This window comes from Panthera leo, chromosome C1 (assembly GCF_018350215.1).
Source record: "Panthera leo isolate Ple1 chromosome C1, P.leo_Ple1_pat1.1, whole genome shotgun sequence".
In the NCBI taxonomy this organism is placed as follows: domain Eukaryota; kingdom Metazoa; phylum Chordata; class Mammalia; order Carnivora; family Felidae; genus Panthera; species Panthera leo.
Genome location: NC_056686.1, coordinates 274,110 through 293,497, shown reverse-complemented (window position 1 = coordinate 293,497; position 19,388 = coordinate 274,110). Strand labels below are relative to the sequence as shown.

The following is a 19,388-nucleotide window of genomic DNA, read 5'->3' as shown; positions in this document are numbered from 1 at the left end:
TTACCTGCCCAACAAGGTGGTGTAAGCCCTCTGCCGGGGAAACAACAGTGGTGGCCTGGCAACCGTCTCTGGGCAACAGCCACCCAGTGGCCCAGAGGCAAGCAGGTGGGAGGGGCAGGAGGCCAGGCTCCACGGGGAGCTAGTGGAGGGGGGGCTTTGGTGGGAGGTGGGGTGGGGCTGTGGCTGGAGCAGGGGCCTATGTGCACAGTCCCCACACGGGCCTTGCATCCTTCACGTGATCATCCCTGAGCCTTCTGAAGACCCCCAAACCCACGCCCGGAACCCCAGACCCGACCCCGTAAAGGTTTTCGCGTTCCCTGTCTTACGTGCTCCGTTTCGTCTCCGCTTACCACGGCCTCTCATGTGGTGTCCACCGTCCAGCCACGTGACCTCGCCACCCTCCAGGGTCTTGTGTGGGTCAAGGGCGTCTCTGCTTAGGGTGCCTTCACTTGCTTCTTGCAGGGCTGGATGGTGTCCCCCCAAATGTGTCCATGTCCGAAGCCCCAGAACCTGCAGATGTGACCTTACTTGGAAAAAGGGTATTTGCAGATGTGATTGAGGGTCTTGAGATGAGATCCTCCTGGATTATCTGGTGGGCCCTAAATCCGATGGCCAGCGTCCTCACAAGAGGGAGGCAGAGAGAGGAGACCCAGGAGAAGTCACGTGAAGATGGGGGACAGAGGCCGGAGTGGTGTGGCCACAAGCCCAGGGATGCCTGGAGCCACCAGAGGCCGGAGGAGGCAGGAAGGACCCTCCCCTGGAGACTCCAGAGGGAGTGCCCCCACGCCCCCACCTTGATTTCTGAGCTCTGGCCTCCTGAGCTGGGACGGAGTGCATTTCTGTTGCTTCAAGCCCCCCAGTTCGTGGCCCTTGGAGGTTAATATACCCTTTAAACCGCTCCTTACTTTGGGTGTCCTGTGGACAACCCCCCCCTGTGGAGAGGCTTCCCTGACCCCACGCCGATGCTGGTGCACTCCCAGGCTCCTCGCCTGCCTGTGCTGGTACTGGGGACTTTCAGGGGTCAGTCCTGCTGGACTGTGGTCTGAGACTTTCTGCCCCAAGGTGGCCGTGGGTCAGCCTGGAGGGTGGACAGCTCCTGCAGCCAAACCCTTGACCTGAGTGATTAGGGCTAGTGGCCGCCAGCCTGGGCCTGCCGGGGCAGCAGAGGGTGTGGGGGAGTGGGGCCCTGGTTTTTCCCTTGGCCTGAGCACAGAGCCCCCGTACTTGTCTTCCCTCAGGAACCAGTGCGCCCCTCCCCCGTTTACTTCCAGGGGCCCAGACCCCTTGGAGGGCCAGCCCACCACCCTGGGTCCCTGTGGGCTCTGGGAAGGTGGCCCCTTGCCTGCACTGACACAAGAGCTCAAACTGCAAAACCTTGCCTCATAACCCGACAAACTGGATGGTGTGGGTGCCGCCCCAGCCTTTCCCACGGTGGTAATGGCCTGGGGCTGGGCGCGTCACTGTGCCTCTGCAGCCCGGAGCAGGGCAGGAGGATCATTAACTTGCCATCCCCGAGGGGGCAGGTGGGCAGCTGGGGGCCTCTGAGCTGGGGGGTGTGCTGGGGGCAGGAGGCAGTGGCCCAGCCCTACCTCTGGGGCCAGGGAAAGTGGGGAAGAGCCCAAGCGGTGGGTGGGCAGTTGGTGCCTTGTCTGGGGCCAGGCTGTGCTGCCTGGACGCTGGGCCAAAGTTCTCCTGTCGGACTCCATGCAGCCTCCGGTACCTCTGCTTGGTTCCCGCGGGTGTCTGCATGGTCCCCACTTGGTCATCTGATCCCAGAGGCCTTCCTGGGCCGGCTTTACCCACCCCCACCCCCAACCACCACCTTCTCGATTGCTCTGGCTTCTTCAACACTGACAGCCCTCGTAGTTGACGTGTCCTGCTCCCCAGCCTCCTCGCACCTGCTACCCCCTCTCAGGGACGGTCCTCCTCTCCCGGCGTCTAGAACTGTGCAAGTTGGCCACAGGTGCTCAGGAGAGACTTGGTGATGGAAGGAGGGAAGTGGGGGGTGGAGAGGAGGAGGGAGCAGGGAGGGGGCCTCCCCCAGAGCCCCCAGAGGTCCCCTCTTCCTGACTCAGCCTGCAGAGCACTTGAGCAATGTGCAGACCCCAGGACCTACTCGGAATTCTCAGGGGGGAAGAAGGGGCTTTGGGGGGTGCAGCCGTGAGACTGAGGGTGGGATCAGCATCCAGAAGTTTGGTTTTGGGGATAGCTCTAGACAGAGGACATCTCCACGAGCTTCTCAGAGGGGAGCAGCGGGGAGCAGGGTGGGGGCCTGAGAGCAGCTGAAGATTAAGGGCTGCCTGCCCCGATTCAACCCCATGTTGATGGTCTGGCACCTGGAAGCCACTCCTTGACTGCCCAAGCCTCCGAGATGGGCCTGTGGGGACCCGGTGGGGTCCTGAGCGTAGGCCCACAAAGGGAAGCAAAGGTAGCTTGTACCCCCCCGCCCCGCCCCGCCCCTCGTGCTGCCTGGGGTGGGGGACAGTGTGGCCCAGGGAGGTGTCTGGGTGCACTACTGGCCACAGGTGCCCTTCCCTGCTCTGCGTTGGAGGTTTGGGGGTCTGGGGCTGTTTCAGTCTCGTCCTCCTCAGGACCCCCCTGCCTGGCACAGGTGGGGGGGTGGTGAGGGCTCTAGGTGGGGCTCCAGGGGGCTAGCTGGCTGCAGCCCCTGGGGGTTCTTCTGGCCCCACGGCAGTGCCAACAGCATGACTTCTGCCTCACCTGCTCGCAGACCTTGACGGCCCCATCCACCCGTGGACCCGAGATGCACAGAAACCAGCCACCTCCACACCTCTCACCCTTTATTACAACGATAATCCATTATGGCTGTGTATCCATTTCGACCCCCTGAGGGGTCAGAGGGCTCCCCCGGTCTGGGTCTGGGGTCTGGAGGCTGGGGAAGTCCTGCATGGCCCATGCCCTGTGGGGGACACGAAGGCCCTGGGCCTGGGCAGGTGTGCACTGCCTGGCTCAGGGCCACTAATGGGCCCGTAAAGGACCACGGGCCTCGCCCTCCACCCAGTGTCCCTCCAGGGGCCCCTCCTCCAGCGGTGGTCAGGCCATGGATGAACGGCATTACCAGACAGTATTAGACAATGGAACCCAGATCTAACCGTGTCTGGTAAGACGCCCATCGGCAGGCTGTGGTGCAGGAGGCCTCCAGTCAGCGGCAAACACTTCCAGGATGGCAGTGCCCTGCCCTGAGGAAGCAGTGACACCCCGACCATCCTGAGTCTGCAGAGTGACCCCCAGAAGTCCCGTGACCCAAGGCAGCCCCAGCACGCAGCCCCCCAGGTGCGTGTGCCTGTGGGTGTAGCTACGGAGCGAATGATCTGGTTTCCCTGCACTTGAACGTGAGTATGCTTACTGTGGCACCCTCCCCAGTTCCCTGAACGGCTCTTGGCTGGTTAATGAATAACGGTGAGGCCAGGGTCAGACCCCTCCTCCCTCCCTAGAGGCCGGCTGGGGACCCAGTACAGGGTGGGGTTCCCGGGGCCTAGAGGGGCCGCCCCTGTGCGAGTCAGCTGGGCAGGTCCGGAGGCTGGCATCCTGGCTTCAGATCAAAAAGATAAGACAAAGGGCCATCCCGGCCTCGCCAATGGCAGACAATGTTCCCATTCTCGACTGTGACACCGTGGGGGCTGGTTGGGGGAGTGGGAGACTCTGTTCTCGTTGGGAAACAGCACAGAATGTCTACTGCCCCCCGACCGTGGGTTTGGGCCGGGGCACCTGGACACACCGTTGTCCTTCCTGCATCCCTGGTTGACCAAGAGAGTGAGCTCCCCTTTGTAGAGTAAGAGTCCTGGTGTGAGAGAGGCCACCGCCCATGGCTGGCCTCACTTGACTGGGGCCTCTAAGGGTGGGGCCAGCTCCCACAGGACTGGCCATGGTGCCCTAGACAGCCACGGTGGGTGACCCTGTAGGGTGGACAGGAGGGGCTGCGAAGGGAAGGTGGGGGCTGCCTGTTGCCAACTCTGTGCCAGCCAGAAAATGCATTTCCTCAGGCGGCTGCTGACTGGGCCCAGTCTCCACTTCTGCTGACAGGCCTGAGTTCAGCCGCAGCAAACATACAGGGGCAGAGCAGGCGGGGCTGGGTGTGCGGGCCAGGGCCCCGGGACGAGGTTGGTGTCCAGGACATGACAGGTGGCCCTTTTCCGGTCCTAATGTCCCAATCCTCGTGGTCTCTCCCCGGGGGTCAGAGCACCCTGAGAACTCAGCTCGGGAGGGAGCCAGGGGTCCCCAGCCTGGGCTCAGTGGTACGGCAGAGGGGTACCAACCTGCAGGTGGGGGCTGCCCTGATGCGCCGGGCTGCACAGCGGAGACAGGCTGTCTGCCCAGCCCTAAGCCAGCTCTGGGCTCTTGGCCCGTCTTTGGACGGTGTGTCCTCGGGCCGCTTCCTGGCAGGCAGGCGGTGGGTCACCTTTGAACATCGTTACCAGACAGTGTTAGAGTCAAGCCAAGAAATCCAGCACTGTCCGGTAAGATGCCCACAGAGGCCCAGGTGCGCCTCGGCCCGAGGACAGGGACAGACACCTGGTGCCCACCCGTGGGCAGGCAGGGTCCAGGTGGGAAGGGGTGAGGATCCCCGGGCAGGGAGGCCCGAGGGCTCCTCCCTGCTTTCTCCGGAGCGAGGAGACCTGGGGCTCGAGACCCAGGACCAAGGCTGGAGATGTTGCCAGTCTGCAAGGTGGCCCGCCTGCCCTGGGGCTGTCTCGGGGCCACCCCGAGGCCCAGGCTGGGCCTTTGCCCTCCAGAGCCCTTTGTTGTGGCCCGCTCAGCCCACACCTGCCGGGTGTGGTGGCAGCACCTGCTGGGGTGTTGTGGGTAGGGCCTGATACCTGAGCGTCCTAATCCAGGATCCCTGGGCGGGGGTGGGGGGGCTCAGTGCAGCTGCAGGACACCTTTCACTCTGGGGGGCCAAGAAGGGGCACTCAGACATGCCTGGGTCCAGGGGAGGGGTCACCTTTCTGCCCCACAGCCCCACCTGGCAGGAGGGGACAGAGGCACTCTGGGTGGGTGGGCCGACTCAGGGTGTCTGTCGGGGAGCTGGGGCCTGCGTGGGGCCTGCGTGGGGCCTGCGTGGGGAAAGGGAGGGGCCTGGGGCTGGGGGAGGGCGGCCCCGTCGCTGCGTGCAGGGCCCCGCCGTCATCATTACCAGGCAGTATTAGAGACCTGACACCATCCAATGCTGCCCAGTAAGATGGCGATGGCCGCCCCCAACTGGGTCTGGGGGCCGCCCCACGGGGGGGTGTGGTCAGCAGCCTGAGGCAGAACCATGTTCGTCCTCGTAGGGCATGGAGGGGGGAAGGGGACCCGGAGGGGTGGGGGCTCAGGAGAGTCCCCGGACATCCCGAGGCCATAGTGCTGGGCAGACACAGGGGAGCCTGGGTGGGGGGGGGGGGGGGGCGGCGCTGGGCCGCAGCACCTGGAAACCCCTAAAGGCCAGGACCACAGGGTGACCTCCTGCCCGGCCAGCCCTGCCCAGCTCGGCGGGGCCATCGACTCTGGACGTGGCCCCAAGGAGGGACAGGGTGTCCTGCCTGCCGGAGGCAAGGACAGAGTGGTCCCAGGGAAAGGTCTGGACATCGGGCCCTGCCCCCTCAGGGTCCAGGTGAAGGTGAGTGCGTCTCAAACCCGAAGGGCTGCTGAGGCTGGACAATGAGCCTCTGTCTCCCAGACGCCGCCCCAATGGCTGTCTCCAGCCCGGCCCCCTGGTGCCCTTGTCAAGGGCGCGGAAGGGTGTTGGGACAAGGATGGAGTGGGCCATGGCTCTTGAGGCAGGACAGCACGGGGGGCCCCTCCTCAGCCCCACCCCAGCAAGCAGGGCGGGAATTCCCCAAGGCCCAGGCCCTCCACCTCGCTCACCGGCCAGGTCACAGGTGGGTCTGTCTGCCCGCCCCACTGCTCCGTGGCCCTGGGCTTCTGGCTGCTGCTGGCCGTGAGGTCCGAGGCTGAGACAGCGCTGGGCCTGGAGGAGGGAGCAAGGGGGTAGCCCCGCCCAGCCTGTGCCCAAGTACAGAACGCAGGATGAGCACCCCCACCACCACCCCGTGCCCGTGCGGGCCAGGCCAGTCTTCAGAGTTCAGAGTGGGGTCAAGGAAGAGGACGGCTCTGTGTCCGCACCTGGGGCCCTGCGTGGAACTGAGAGAACCCTGGCCCCCTGCCCTGGGGAGTCTGAGGGGTCCCATCCAACCTCTTGTCCCTTCTCTGTGACGGCTGACACCTGGACCTGGCGAGCGGGCCAGAGCAGCTCCTCAAGTTTTCCGGCACCTTCCACCCACAGAGGCTGTAGAGACGGGGTGTGGGGCCCATGCTGATTCTCCCCAGGCCACCTGCCTGACCACAACAAAGCCTGTCCACCTGCCTAGCCAAGGTTCACCTCGTTCTCCAGAGTTGTCCTCAGGAACAGCCAGCATTTCTCAGAGGGCCTGACGGTGACACAGGCCCAGCACTGGGGGGACAGGTGAGAAGCCTGTCCTCTGCATGGGAAGGCGGCTTCACAGGAGCCCGGACCCTCCGGGTGGCTGTGTCCAGGCTCAGAGGGTGGAGCCCATGGTCAGCCTCTTGCCCTGTGCCCCCGTCACCACCTGCCCCACTCCGGATCCACACCTCACCTTTCCAGGTCTGTCCTACAGACCCTGTAAAATCAGTGTGCTTTAGGGACGCAATTCTACCTCTTTCTGAGCTAGGCGAAACTGTCTCAACTGTGCTTTCAGGGCTGAGTTAAATTTCAGCTCTGCTCTCAGCTGCCAGGCTACAGGGGAAGGCGGTGGGGGCTGGGGGCCCGGTGTCCCTCCCTTGTAGCCAGCCCGCTGTGCACAGACCGGCCTCCCACTGTGTGGCCTCTGGAGCCAGAGCCCGGTGTCCCTAGTGTCCTTGGCCGAGGAGCACCCGAGGCCCTGGAGACCCCACGGGCCCAGAGCTGGCCTGGCGGCAAGCCAGGGGAACAGGCCACCCCAGCTGTCTGCTGCCCACTACTCATCAGCCCTGACACTGTCACCTAGGAGGTGAAGAAGTGCACGGACACAGAGATACATGGACGGAGCCGGGGCAGGCCGGTGGGCAGCAGAGTGCCCCCTCCTAAGTTCCAGGACACAATCCCACACTCTTCCTGAACTCAGAACCTGTAAATCCACAAGGAGAGACCAGCACCTGGCCTTGGCCTCTGAGTGAAGCTCAGCGTGAGGTCGAGATCCCCGACCCCCCTGCGCCCACCCTGCGCCCATCCTGCGCCCCGGGCAGGTCCTACGGGCAGATACGAAAAGTGGAAATAAACCTTCCCTGTTTCAGAGCGACTAAATGGTGCTTTCTCGGCCCCTTGTTGGCAGGGAGTGAAGCCAGCGTTGTGTTCCCAGATGTGGGGTCTGGTTAATCATCACCACTCTGAGCAGGCTCAGCTTGGGAAAATCAAGGAATGAATCGGGAGGCCCAGGGCAGCACCCTCCAGGCTCCTCTTTGCAGAGCGAGTGCCCCACCTGCCCAGCCCTTGGCGGGTCCCACCTGTACAGGCACGGGTGGGGTGGGCGGGGAACGCGATCCCAGCGTGAAAAACTAACTTGCCGGTTAACCTGCCTGACGGGCCTTAATCAACGTTGAGGGCCGCACGGAGAACAAAGCGCTGAAACCCAACCCCGTGTACCGCGCTGGCCAGCGGGGCCCAGAGGCCGCGGGGTGGGGGCGGGGTGGGGGCGGCCGAGCGGGCCTGTCCACACGCAGGGCGTCTCTCCAGTGGCCTCCCGGCCGCCGTTCCCCGCCATGTCCCCGCGCCCACGCTGGCCCGAACCCGAGAACAAACCGGATGCCCCGGGAGCGGGGGTGACTTCTGGGCGGTTTACCTCCTCTCAGATTCACCAAAGACATTCTTACCGACCCGTCTTGCGGACGAGGTATTTGCAAATTACCAAAATGTCGGAAAATTCACGGTAGACCGTGTCCCTGTTTTACATTTGCTTTGCACTTTCATAAACCTGCACTTATTCTGGCTAATTCGGCATGCTGCCAGCTGCTCTGACTCGTAAGCATCTCATCTGGGTTACTAGAAAAAAGCAAAACAAAACCGCCCTATTTTTCCAGATGCTCGGCCTAAGAAGGCCTAACATGCCCCCACTGGATTAATTAGAACGTCGTTTGCCTCTGCCCTACGAGTTTTGTTCATCCAGAACAATGGAACCTATACGATGCCTCAGAGAAAGTTAGCTTTATGTCACATCAATGTTATCACCTCCTAAACTTGAAGACCGTCTAAAAAAGCCAGCGATCTGGACTATAAAAGCTGCTCTCGGGGAGCCACGCGGCAAGTCCAGAGCTGGGTGTGCGCGGCCGAGGTAGCGAGGGCCGTACTTTGCCAGAACGGAGTGTTGGCGTGCCGTGATCGTTGCTACTTTGCATTTAGGGAAGAACCTTTGGAAACGCTTTCCTGCCCTGAGTAATGGTGTCAGGCAGGGGGCCGGCCTACACCTTCTCCAAGGTGCTTCCGGCTTTGTTGGCGCCTCAGACACAGGCGGGTGAGAAAGAGTCTGAATCCAGGCCAGGCTGGCCCTGGCCCCGAGCTCCGGCCATCACCAGTGTGGCCTCTGGTAAAGCCAAGCCCTTCCCTTCAAGAGCAAATCCAGAAGCCCATGACCGGGGCTGTGGGTGCCCTTGAGCCCAGGCCCCCAAGTGTTCCTTCCCCACGCCCAGCTCTGGAGGAATAAGGTACCTCAAGAACTGTCACATCAGTGGCCGGTTTGCAAGCTTTCCAGAAGGTCCTGTCGCCAGGCGGAAGGCGGGAACGCTTACTGTTGGTGACCCTGAGCTGCGTGCGCCCCCCCCCCCCCGCCCCCGTGGGCTAGAAGACACCCACTGCCCGCTGCTCATGCCTGCCGGACCCTGAGTGGCCCTGGCCAGCCCAAGACGGCTCTGAATCCAACACCCAGCGTGCTCGGCCCGAGGGGCCCACCTCCCCGGAGAGGAAGGACTACCCTTCCCCGGGCCTGAGCCCATCAGCCACCGTCGCTCAGAGTGTCCTCTCCGGGTCAGCCACTCGAGGGCCTCTCCCCACGGGCGGGCGGCCTCCTCAGACTCCTCCGCCTCCACCTCCTGCGTTACCTGCCCCGACAGGTTCTGCGCCTGGAGGAGGAGGGTGGGAGGCCGCTCCCGACCCCAGCCTGGCGGCTAGACCGGCATGTCCGGCACTGTCCCTGCGCCCAGGGCCCCCCCGCCTCCCCAGGCCTCAGGACAGACATCAGAGAAGCTTTGGCATAGTCACCCCAAATACCTCTGAGCCTGTGGTGAGCGGCCCGGGTGCCCAGCCTGACCCCAACCGGGATCCAACCTTGGAGCAGCTTAGGAGGCCAGTGAACACTGCCCGCCTCCTGGAAAAAACCAGCTTCCTGCCTCCCTCAGCTGAGGCTCCTCACAAAGGAAAGACTTAAGTTCACACGTGTGCAGGTGGACAGATGGCCTGGTCTTTCGGGAAAGTTTTGAGAGCGACGGGGAACAATGGAGGCTGTGGCCGGGTCCTTCTGCAGCTGTGAAGGGCAGGGCAGGGAAGAGACGGTGGCCCCGGGCTCGCCTTACATGTAGGGCCTCACCCCGCCCCATGCAGGTGCCTGCTCCCTGCCGACCAATCTCTGCTCCTGGCCGCCAACAGGTGTGTCCCCCGGGCTCCCATAGGCCAGGAGGGAGGCAGCGACGTGACGCGGCAGCTGGGCGGGCAGCAGGCCCCCGCACACATTCCTGCCCCCCCCCCCCCCTCACCCAGCTCACCCGCCTGCCCGCCCGCCGGGGCCCAGCTTGAACAAAAACCAGGGAGGAGAGCTTCTGCAGGGGCTGCAGTGAAGTGTGCAGGCAGCTGGGAGGCCCAGGGCAGCAGCTACTGTCCTGGCCCCTGGGCACCGCCTTGCCGACGAGTCGAGTCCGGGGAGGCGAGTGAGGTCACACGCCACACCCTCTGCTCTGCCCCAGGGGTGGCCCTGGCAACGGCCGCATCTCCCATTAACAGAGGGCCGAGCCTGGACCTGCCCCTCTCAGCTCTGGGCCCCCGGCCCCAAGCCGGGGCAGCAACGGCGGGGTCTCCTCTGCCTGAATCTCTCACGATCCCTCCCTTGGGTGCCCCCAGCAATAACCCTAGGGCAGGAGGCCACGGCACGGGGTGGGCGTGGGTCACATAGACTCACATGCTGGTGTCGAGAAGAGGAGCCCTTCTGGAGGGTGGGGGGCTGGTCTGGGGGCTGAGGTCGTGGAAACCCCTGTAAGCCCCAATTTTGGGACCCCCGAGGCTAAGGGATGCAGGACTGCACATCGGGGTTTGCAAGGGTCTGGGGCCACGGCCGCAGGGTGGGGAGGAGCAGGGCCCCGGCCCCGTCTGGGGAGGCGGGTGGAGGGCACCCCCCGCGGAAGGTCCCGCAAGGACACGCAGCCCCACACGTGATTAGCCCCACCAGTGGGGATCCCAAAGGACCCAGCTGTTTTCCAGAGCGAACTCTGGCAACTCCCCTGCAAGCCCCGATCACAAAGGGCCTGTCCCCGGGCTGTCGGCTCCCGGGTGTGCTTCAGCCCGGGGACTGGGCTTTGTGGGGCCTTGTCTTTCTGTCCAGGCTCTGGTCTTTAGACCCAGAGGCTGTCCTCCAGGGGTGGACGTGGCCAGGAGAGTGGCTGCCACAGAGGGCTCCAGAGGGTGCTGTCCCTGCCATGCCACCCTGTTGGCCTCCTGTCCCCCCCGCGCAGAGGGTCCCAGTGGAGCAACCCGAAATCCCTTGGGGTGGGGCTCCGAGTCCACTGTCCACCCTAGTCCACTCCCCAGCCAAGCTCAGCCTGGCCTTCTGCCCCAAAAGAGCTGTGCTGGTGATGGGGGTGTCCGAACCTGCAGGCTCCTCCCTCACACCTCCCGACGGGACAGCCGGGAGCTGGTCTGGTCCCCCTGGCCCCCGGCGCAGCATCTGGAGGCATCAGTGGCCTCTGACCCTCTAACCTCCAGCCCCTAGGGCGGTGCTGACTAGGGTGACCCACCAGGCACACCCCTCCTTCGGTTCAGGACTGTGAGGACCCCCACGCCCCCAGTGCCCGCTCAGGGTGTCTGTGCTTGTGTGGGGCTGGGGTCAGGATGCACCTGCCAGTGGCGTCCGTGTCTTGGGGGAGACCGAGGCGTCGCCGCCTAACAAACCCAGAGGCGTTTGCTGTCGGAGGGGAGGAGGGGCTGCTCGCTGCTGACCCCCTTCTCGGGCTCACGCCCTGTCCTCCACACGCTACCCGTCCGCTGGCTGCAGGACAGCTTGATGCCTCTGTGCGTAGGAGCCACCTGGCTCTGCCCAGAGATGTTGGGGTCAGGGCTCGCGGGCATGGCGTGGCCAGACTTCAGAAGCTCCCAGGAGGACGAGGGCGGCTGGATGAGGCCCCACTCAGGTTTGGTGTCTGGGACGGCGGGGAAGGAGCCCCCCTGGAGCCGGGGAGGGGGGACAGTCCCCTGAAGAGCGTCGCGGGGAAGAGGGCACCCGGAGTGAGGCAGAAGTGAACCCCCGCCAAGTCGCGGGCCCAGGGGGCGGCCGTCTTTCGCCTTTGTGGCCACTGCAGCGACACCTGGCCTGGTCTGACGACCCTGATCCTGTTGCCAGCCGGGCGAGGAGGACACCGGACTTTGCCGTTGATTCCAGCGCTCACACACGCTCAGAGACACCTGGATCACAGTGAACTCTGACTCACGAAGGACCACACAGTTTTCTGCAGGAGGTTGAATAAAGAGCCTGTCCTGGGAGCTGCCCGAGCAGCCCGCCGGCGCCGTGACTGGCCCGGGGCAAGAGCCCTCTGCACACGCTCCTGTCCCGCTCTGGACAAGGGCGCAGCAAGCTCGCTGTCCCGCTGAGAGGCTGCCCGCGCTGGCCGAAGCCGTGTCGCTGAGGGATGCTCCTAGCCCGGCAGCGGAAAGGCCAGGGAAGAGCCGGCCTTTTCCCGAGTGGAGGCCAGCTCCCTAAGCCGAGTGCGGGTGGGTCCAGAGTGGGCAGGTGGGCAGTGGGCTGTGGGCTGCGATGCCGCACGGCCAGCCGGCTCCCGGCCAACGAAACCTACATTGACCGTCCCCGCTGGCTGTCACTTTGAAGAGGAAGGTTCTGGTCTGGCTAAGCACCTGCTCTCTGACCCGACGGTGACACTCACCGTTCTCCTTGTCCTGCTCTGCTTGAGTCCCAAGGAGAGTAAAAATGACCCAAAGTCACGCTGTGGAACCTGCACCATCAGCTCCCTTGTGCTGGCAAAGGGGCCCGGGAGGGCTCAGCGCACAGGCCGGGCTCCCATGCGTCACACCTCTCGGCTTCAGACAAATGGTCAGTTGGGACGTTCCTGTGCTCCTGTGGTTGTCACAGGCAGCCCCTGATGACGAGGCTGGGCCCTGTGGACTCTCAGGCCCCTCTGAACTCTGCCGATGGCCGGCTTCAAGACCCCGAGCCCGGGGCAGTCACTCCTGACCAAGCAGCCGTGCGCGGCCACCAGTTCTTGGCGGCAGCAAGATCCCAGCTCCTGCCCGGGGCAGGGGCGCTGGAAGGGTAGGCCTGGGACCCTTGCCCCCCACAGGTCTCTCTGGGACAGCATGCCCCCACCCCTCAAGGACGTATGTGGACGCGGCGGGGGGCAGTGGGGCAGGACCTGGAGCCTCTGGCCTCCTCCAAGGGGAGAGCCACAGTGGCCCTGCCCGCTGGTGCCTGAGCCCTGAACGATCAGCCTGGGGCCGCCCTACGCGGCACAACGGGCCCGGGTCGTCCTGGCCTGAAGGGCGGCAGCTGCAGTCTGTGCCAGGATCACCGGAGATGGAGACGGAGACACTGGTGGCTGCCAGACAAAGGTTCTGGCCCGGCCCACCTGCTGGGTGCGGACGTTGCCATGGCAGCAGGAACAGGGTGGGACAGGAGAGACAGGTTTTCTAGGGACAGGGAGGCCTGACCTGGGAGGGTGATAAAGGCCACCTCATGCTTGGGGACACAGTCTGGCTGGTGGCAGAGCTGGCCTGAGGGGGCCCAGCCTCCAGCCCCCCAGCCCTGGCTGCGGGCAAGGCCTGCCTGGGTGAGGCAGCAGGACAAAGGGCCATTGTGCTGTGGCTCCTGGCTACTTCCTGCATGGCAGCCAGCCACAGATGGCCTCAGGGTCTCCGCACCCGACCGAGGCTGACTTTGGCCTGGAAACCAGGCTGATGGGGGCTCCCACCTCCGTGCCAGGGGATTGCCAGCCGGCTGGGGCTGTGCTGGGGCAAGGGGAGGGCCTCGGAGCCTCCAGAGCCTTGGACTCGGGGCGGGGGGACTCTCCTAGCACTTGGCCAGCTCTGGGTTCTGAGGGGACCCGAGCTCAGAGACGCCTCTGCAGGTCCCTGCACCTCTGGCTGGCACCGGGCGCTTGCTTCTCTGCACAGGCTGGGGTCTTCCTGAAGCCCCAGGCTCCTCTGTCTGACTCACCTTCTGGCCACGGCACAGCAAACACCTGGGACAGGTGTGGCTGGACTCTGGGGGGGCCCTGCCAGCCCACACGTGCTCCTCTTGGGCAGCTGTCCTTGGGGTCAATGCCCCTCATGGGAGGGGAGGGGGCAAACACTGCTAGTCACCTCTCTCTCTCTCTCTCTCTCTGTCTCAGGGGTGTGTATCTGGATGGGGGAGGGGCCCCCTCAGCACTGCCCTAGAAACTGGGAAAAAGGTCAAGTCACAGACTCAGCAGAGCCAGACCCTTATGTTCAAGGCTCAGACGTGGCGGTTCTGCGCAGGACGAGGGCTCCCCCACAGGGCACTGGCTCTGCCTCCTCAGGACTTCCCAGTGGTGTCGTTCCCAGCAACCTCGCCACCCCCCTCCCACTCTGAGCTAGCCGATGCAGCAGAGGCACCTTCCCCCCCGCAGCGGGAAGGCCTCTGGCTTAGGTGCTCTCTCCTGCTGTGCTGACCGGGCAGCACAGCCTGGCACAAGCAGGTAGGCCCTGCCGTGATTAGATGCTGCACCGAGGGGGTCCTTCTTCACCTACCTTTTGATCTATTTCCACCCCTTCAAGCCCTGGCTCTTCTCACCTGAAGACAAGGACCCAGGGACCTGCTCGCCACTCCAAGCTCAGAGCACAAAGGCTGCAGCCAGAAAACCCCTCTCTTACCCCAAGGCACCACTCCAGCCCTGCCTAGCCCAGATGGAGGCCTGGTCATCACATGAGGCCTCAGACCTGCCCACAGATCAGGTTAAGTTAGCTCCGCACTGGGGACCCCTCTCCAAATCTCCTGGATAAGTCCTGGCCGCCCCTTCCCCCACTTGCCTGCCCTGGACAATGATCTCAGGCCCCAGTGTCCAGGCAGCGCCTGGCAGCGACAGCCTCAGCACCCTCAGGCCCTCCCAACTCTGATGCATACTCCTGTAGTCTGACTCAGTCTTGACCTTGGCCCCTTCTGCCTGAGACCCTGAAAGCACCTGTGTTGTCCCCGAGCCTGTCTTCGCAGGGACCACACTCGGTCATGCCATCCCGATAACACCAGGCCAGAAGTCTGAAAACCTGTGTTCGTTGTTCTTACACACAGCCTCCTGCTAGGTAACTATTTGCCTGATCCTCGTTGTCTATTTCCTTCTTCTTTGGTGCTCATCAAGAACCCATCCCTGTCTTCCACAGCAACTGGCACTGAGGTCCCTAGAGGCCTTTAGGATGTCAAGTCCCTTGGGCAGCCCTCAGACCTCCTTGACTTGGCCTGTTGGCAGCTGGTCACTGTGTTCTCGGCACCTCCATGCCACTGGGTCACCAGAGCCCAAGGCATTCTGAGTCTCCCCATCTCTGGGAGGCAGTGCGTCAGGGTGCTAGTGCCATGGGAGGGGAGCAGATGCAGGTGGAGCAGAGACCAGGGGCCTGAGGACAGAGCTCTTGGCACCCCAACATCTGGAGTTTAGGGAGGACTCAGAACACTATTCCCCAGTGTCCTGTGGTTTCAGCTCAGACATGGGCTGGTTCTGATTAGGCAGGTGGAATTGGGGTGGGAATTTTCCAAGTGGAGATTCCACACTGGCTGTTGGAAGTCAGCAGAGAACCCAGGCAGGAGATACACCTGCTATCTCCTGCTGATGGTAGGAATGGAGGCCACAGTCAGGGTCCACTGTGCTGGGAGGAGTCCCAGGATTCCTGGTTGGGAAGTAGGTGATGGACTCACAGTGGAGACAGAGGAGCAAGAAGGAGAGTGAGGAGCCCCAAAGTCAAGGGCGAGACAGCCCCATGAAGGAGGATGTGGCCAGTATGGTGGCTATTGCCTCTCAGCAATAGTGGAAGGCGGAGGCTCTTAGGCCAAACCAGCTCACGGAAAACCAAAACACTAAGCTATCTTGCGAAAGCTTTGGTGAGCCATGGAACCGGTAAAGGGCATATCAGGCTGCAACCAAGGAAAATCGTGGTCTTGAGAGGCAAATGCACACAAAGCCCACTGTCCTGTTGGGTCAGATGAGAGTTATTGTTCTGACAGTCTTGGGGAGCTGGGGGACATAAATGAAAGTTCAGGGTTCCCACGAAGTGCAGAGGTGGGCCTAACAGGACACCTTCCCTACAGAGAGCTGGGAGCCCCAAGGTTTCCATTGAAAATGAGGTGTAAGTGCGGCTCAGTTCAAGCTGCAGGGATCTTTCTCAAGTCAAGGTGGTCCCAGACTAGGCAGGGCCCTGGTGGTTGGCAGAAGGAAAACAAATTGGGAGGGCAGAAGGAAAACAAATTTTCAAGTACAATGACTAGCACACAGTCAAAGATAACCAGGCATGCTAGAATATAAGACACCATGAACAAGAATCAGTAGAAACAACAGAGATCAGAAAGACTTGCAAGGACCTCAGATTTGGAAATTATCAGACACAGACTGAGAAAAAATTACTATGTTGAAAAAGAAAAAGATAGCAAGTTTAATATCTGCAAGCAGCTGGAACTTATAATAATTATATAGTAGATTTAAAAAAAGCAAATGAACCCTTAGAAATGAAAACATGTAGTAACTACAATTTGAAACTCTATGGATAGGCTTAACATCGGGTTAAAAGTAGCTGAAAAGAAGGGACACCTGGCTGGATCAGTTGTTGGAGCATGTGGCTCTTGATCTTGGGGTCATGAGTTCAAGGCCCACATTGGGTGTATAGATTACTTAAAAATAAAATCTTCAAAAAATAAATAAAATCTTTAAAAATTTTTAACGTTTATTTTTGAGAGAGAGAGAGAGAGAGAGAGAGAACGAGTGGGAGAGGGGCAGAGAGAGAGGGAGACACAGAATCGGAACCAGCCTCTCAGGCTCTGAGCTGTCAGCACAGAGCCCAACACAGGGCTCGAACTCCTGAACTGTGAGATCATGACCTGAGCCAAAGTCAGACGCCCAACTGACTGAGCCACTGAGGTGCCCCATCTTTTTAAAATCTTTATTTAAAAAAAAGTAGCTGAAAAGAAAATTGGGGAGTGGAAGATAGGTAAGAAGAAATTGTCCAGAATGGAGACTAAAAATGGAAAAAAAAAAAAAGACATGAAAACTACAGAAGGGAGGGTAAGATATAGGGGTTTGTATAAAACACACAGAATTGAAAGAGAAGAGAATGGAAGACATTAATGTTTGAAAGGAAAGTATCTGAAAATTTTCAAGAACTGTTGAAAGACATCAAAATACGGATTCAGGAAGCCCAGTGAATCCCCCGTAGGATAAATAAACAGAAACCCATACCTTGCCATCCAAGTGAACCCTCCAGAAAACTAAGGACAAAACATTAAAAGCAGCCAGAGAAAAACAAGACTGGTCAAGAGTGGGAGTGACTGCTGATGTCTGGACAGCGCTGATGGAAACAGAGGACAGTGGAAAAAGAACCCAAAGTAACAACAAACCAGAATGTCTTTCCTCAGAACAAAGATGGAATACAGCACAACAGACAAAAGTCAAGAAAGAAGAACTGGGAAAATTTGCCACCAACAGCCTTCTATAAAAGAACCACAAAGCATACACATCAGCAGGAGAATGATTCCAGGGAGAAGGTCTGAGGTGTTAAATGTGGGTCAATCTAAATTTACACTTACACGACAGCGATAATAACGATGAGCAAGTGAACTCAGAGATCATTAAAAGTAAAGTACAAGACAATAAAAAATGTCCCACTGGTGGCAAAACTGCAGTTGAGTGATGAGTCACGGTGACAACAGGCCTCCCTGACGTGACATGGTGAGGAGGGCACTGCACCTCCGTGGGCCTCCCCCAAACCCACGCCCCAGTCTAACCACGAGAAGAACATCAACGCGGCTTCCAGAGACACATCACCGGCACTTCTCAGAACTGTCAAGGTCAACAAAAACAAGGAGGAACTGTCACAACCCAGAGGGACCTAAGGAAATGTGACAACGAAACGTCAAGTAAGATCCTGAACGGGATCCTGGGACAGAAGGATCATGTTTCGGAGAAACTAAGGAAATCTGAATGAAGTGTGGACTTTAGATAACATTATCAATATCGGTTCGCTGTGACCGATGATTCGTAGTAGGTGCAAACTGCTAACGACGGGGGGAACTGGGTGTAGGAGCCTGGCGCCGTCTTTGCAACTTCTCTGTATATCTGAACATGTTGGAAATAAAAAGCTTATTTAAATATATTTTGAAGATTCCTGCCAGTGACCTTGGCAGGTGTCCTATCTGTGGCCTGGGACCGAAGCAGTTTGCTATGGGTGAGGTGTCAGGGGAAGGTGAGGAGATTGAGACGGGGACGGGAGTGTTTGCCAAAAATGAGCCCTGGGCCCTAAGGCGGGACGGTACTCAGAATGGAGCCGGGGTGGGGGTGGGGGGGCTCTGGGTCTGAGGCTGCCACTAAATCTTGGCTGGGGCCATGAGGCAGGGCTGCGGCCAAGGTCCCTTCATCCCCCACCTGCCTGCGGTCAGGCTGGGTTTGGTGTGTGGAAATTGGGGGACCCTGAGTCCGGTCGACCGTGAGCTGAATGTTCCTGGGACTCTGACCCGACACTCAGCACTTTCACGGTCACCTCCACGTGTGGTCTGTTGGGGCCATCACTGGGCGGCCTCTGTACCTGGAGCCTGCTCTGCTCGGGGCCAGGTCGGGAAGGGCTGCTGGGTCCAGCCCCTGAGAGATCGAGGGGGCTCAGGAGACGGACCTTGCCTTGGATAGCCAAGGGCAGCTGTGTGAGAGGCAAACCCCAGGAGCAGGCCCTAGAGAGGACGGATCTGGGGAGACAGGCGGTCTCAGGTGTCAAGCTGAGGACACAGGCTTCTCTGACTCCCTGTGCACGGGAATCTGCAGAGGTCAGCATCAGAAAGCAGACTCTGATGGGGCACACTGGCGGGGACCCAGGGGCACCCTGGTGCTGTCCTCAAGTACAGCCTGAGCCGAGAGGTTCTGGACAAGGGTACTTCCAGACCAAAACCCTGGGACCGAGCCAAGGACCCTTCCAAGGATGTGCCTGGAACCTTGGAGCTGTGGGCACTGAATAAGTTACCCCCAGTCACCATTCCAGGGGGCTCAGTGGGTTCACAGGTAGCACCTGCCAGAAACAGAGCTTCCGAGGGAGCCAGGCAGGGAGGTCTCAGTACAGCTGAAGCAGCCACGGAAATAGAGGTGCAGACCCAGCAGGCACTCAGACCTCTCTGCTGCCCGGCCTCTTGGCCTCCTCTCTTCCAGCCTCCAGAGGGAGCTCTAGAGACTCAGGGTCTGATGGGGGCAGGTGTTCCCTGCCGGCTCTGGCGGGGGAGTCGGGGCGGGTGGGTCCGAGTACCCCGCACTCCCAGAGGCCTTGAGCAAAGACTGGCTTGTGGTCTGAGCAGCTGGCGGGTGCCCCCTTTTGTCCTTAGCAACAAGAACTGACCACAGGCCTGGGACCTTGGCGTCACAAGGAGCGTCTGCACACTGTCTCCTTAGCCCCTCAGCCCAGGACCCCTCAAAGCCCCTTTGCTGGAGAAGGCTGGGGAGAGGCTATGGGGGAAGGCCAGCTCAGCCCTGCCACACTCTGACCTCAGCCAATCCAGCCCTTGCCCCGCTGACCGCTGGCCTTCCTCTCTGCTTGGCCCTTGTTTCCAACTGCCCACTGGTTTGGCCGGCCAGGCCAAGGCACTGTCAGGGACGGCTGCCCAGGCCGAGGAGGTCCCCCAGCCCCCACCTCCGGCGCTGTCACCTAGAGCCATATTTCCTGGTCATAACCGGCCGGTGGCCAGGGCAGATTCCTGGCCACCCCGCTGTCTTTGAGGAAGACGACAGGGGCCAGAGCTGTGAGGCCCAGGATGGGACAGGGTGCCCAGCGTCAGTGCAGAGCACATTCTGCTGAGTGACTGACAGGCGAAGCTGGGCCCTGCCCTCCCCTGTGGGCTGCGCGGAGACACCTGCTTGCTCTTGACCACCCCCCCTCCCCCGCCAACTGCAAGGAACTGCCTACCCGGCAGGAGACCTGTCCACCTGGGGGTCTCGAG

General features: G+C 61.2%; 2 long non-coding RNA genes across 3 annotated transcripts; one reads left to right on the top strand and one right to left on the bottom strand.

Moving 5' to 3' along the window:
* Positions 1–5,415: 5,415 nt before the first annotated feature.
* LOC122227012 lies at positions 5,416–7,289 on the top strand. Its single transcript, XR_006205849.1, has 2 exons — positions 5,416–6,463; positions 7,005–7,289. It is a non-coding gene; the product is annotated as an uncharacterized LOC122227012 (long non-coding RNA).
* Positions 5,868–12,983, bottom strand: LOC122227013. 2 transcript variants are annotated; one of them, XR_006205850.1, is made up of 4 exons: positions 12,130–12,983; positions 11,090–11,697; positions 9,257–9,509; positions 5,868–5,968 (listed from the first exon to the last, which is right to left on the bottom strand). It is a non-coding gene; the product is annotated as an uncharacterized LOC122227013 (long non-coding RNA). The 2 variants fall into 2 exon arrangements; XR_006205851.1 differs by lacking the exon at positions 5,868–5,968 and adding an exon at positions 8,204–8,747.
* Between the last annotated feature and the right edge of the window lie 6,405 nt (positions 12,984–19,388).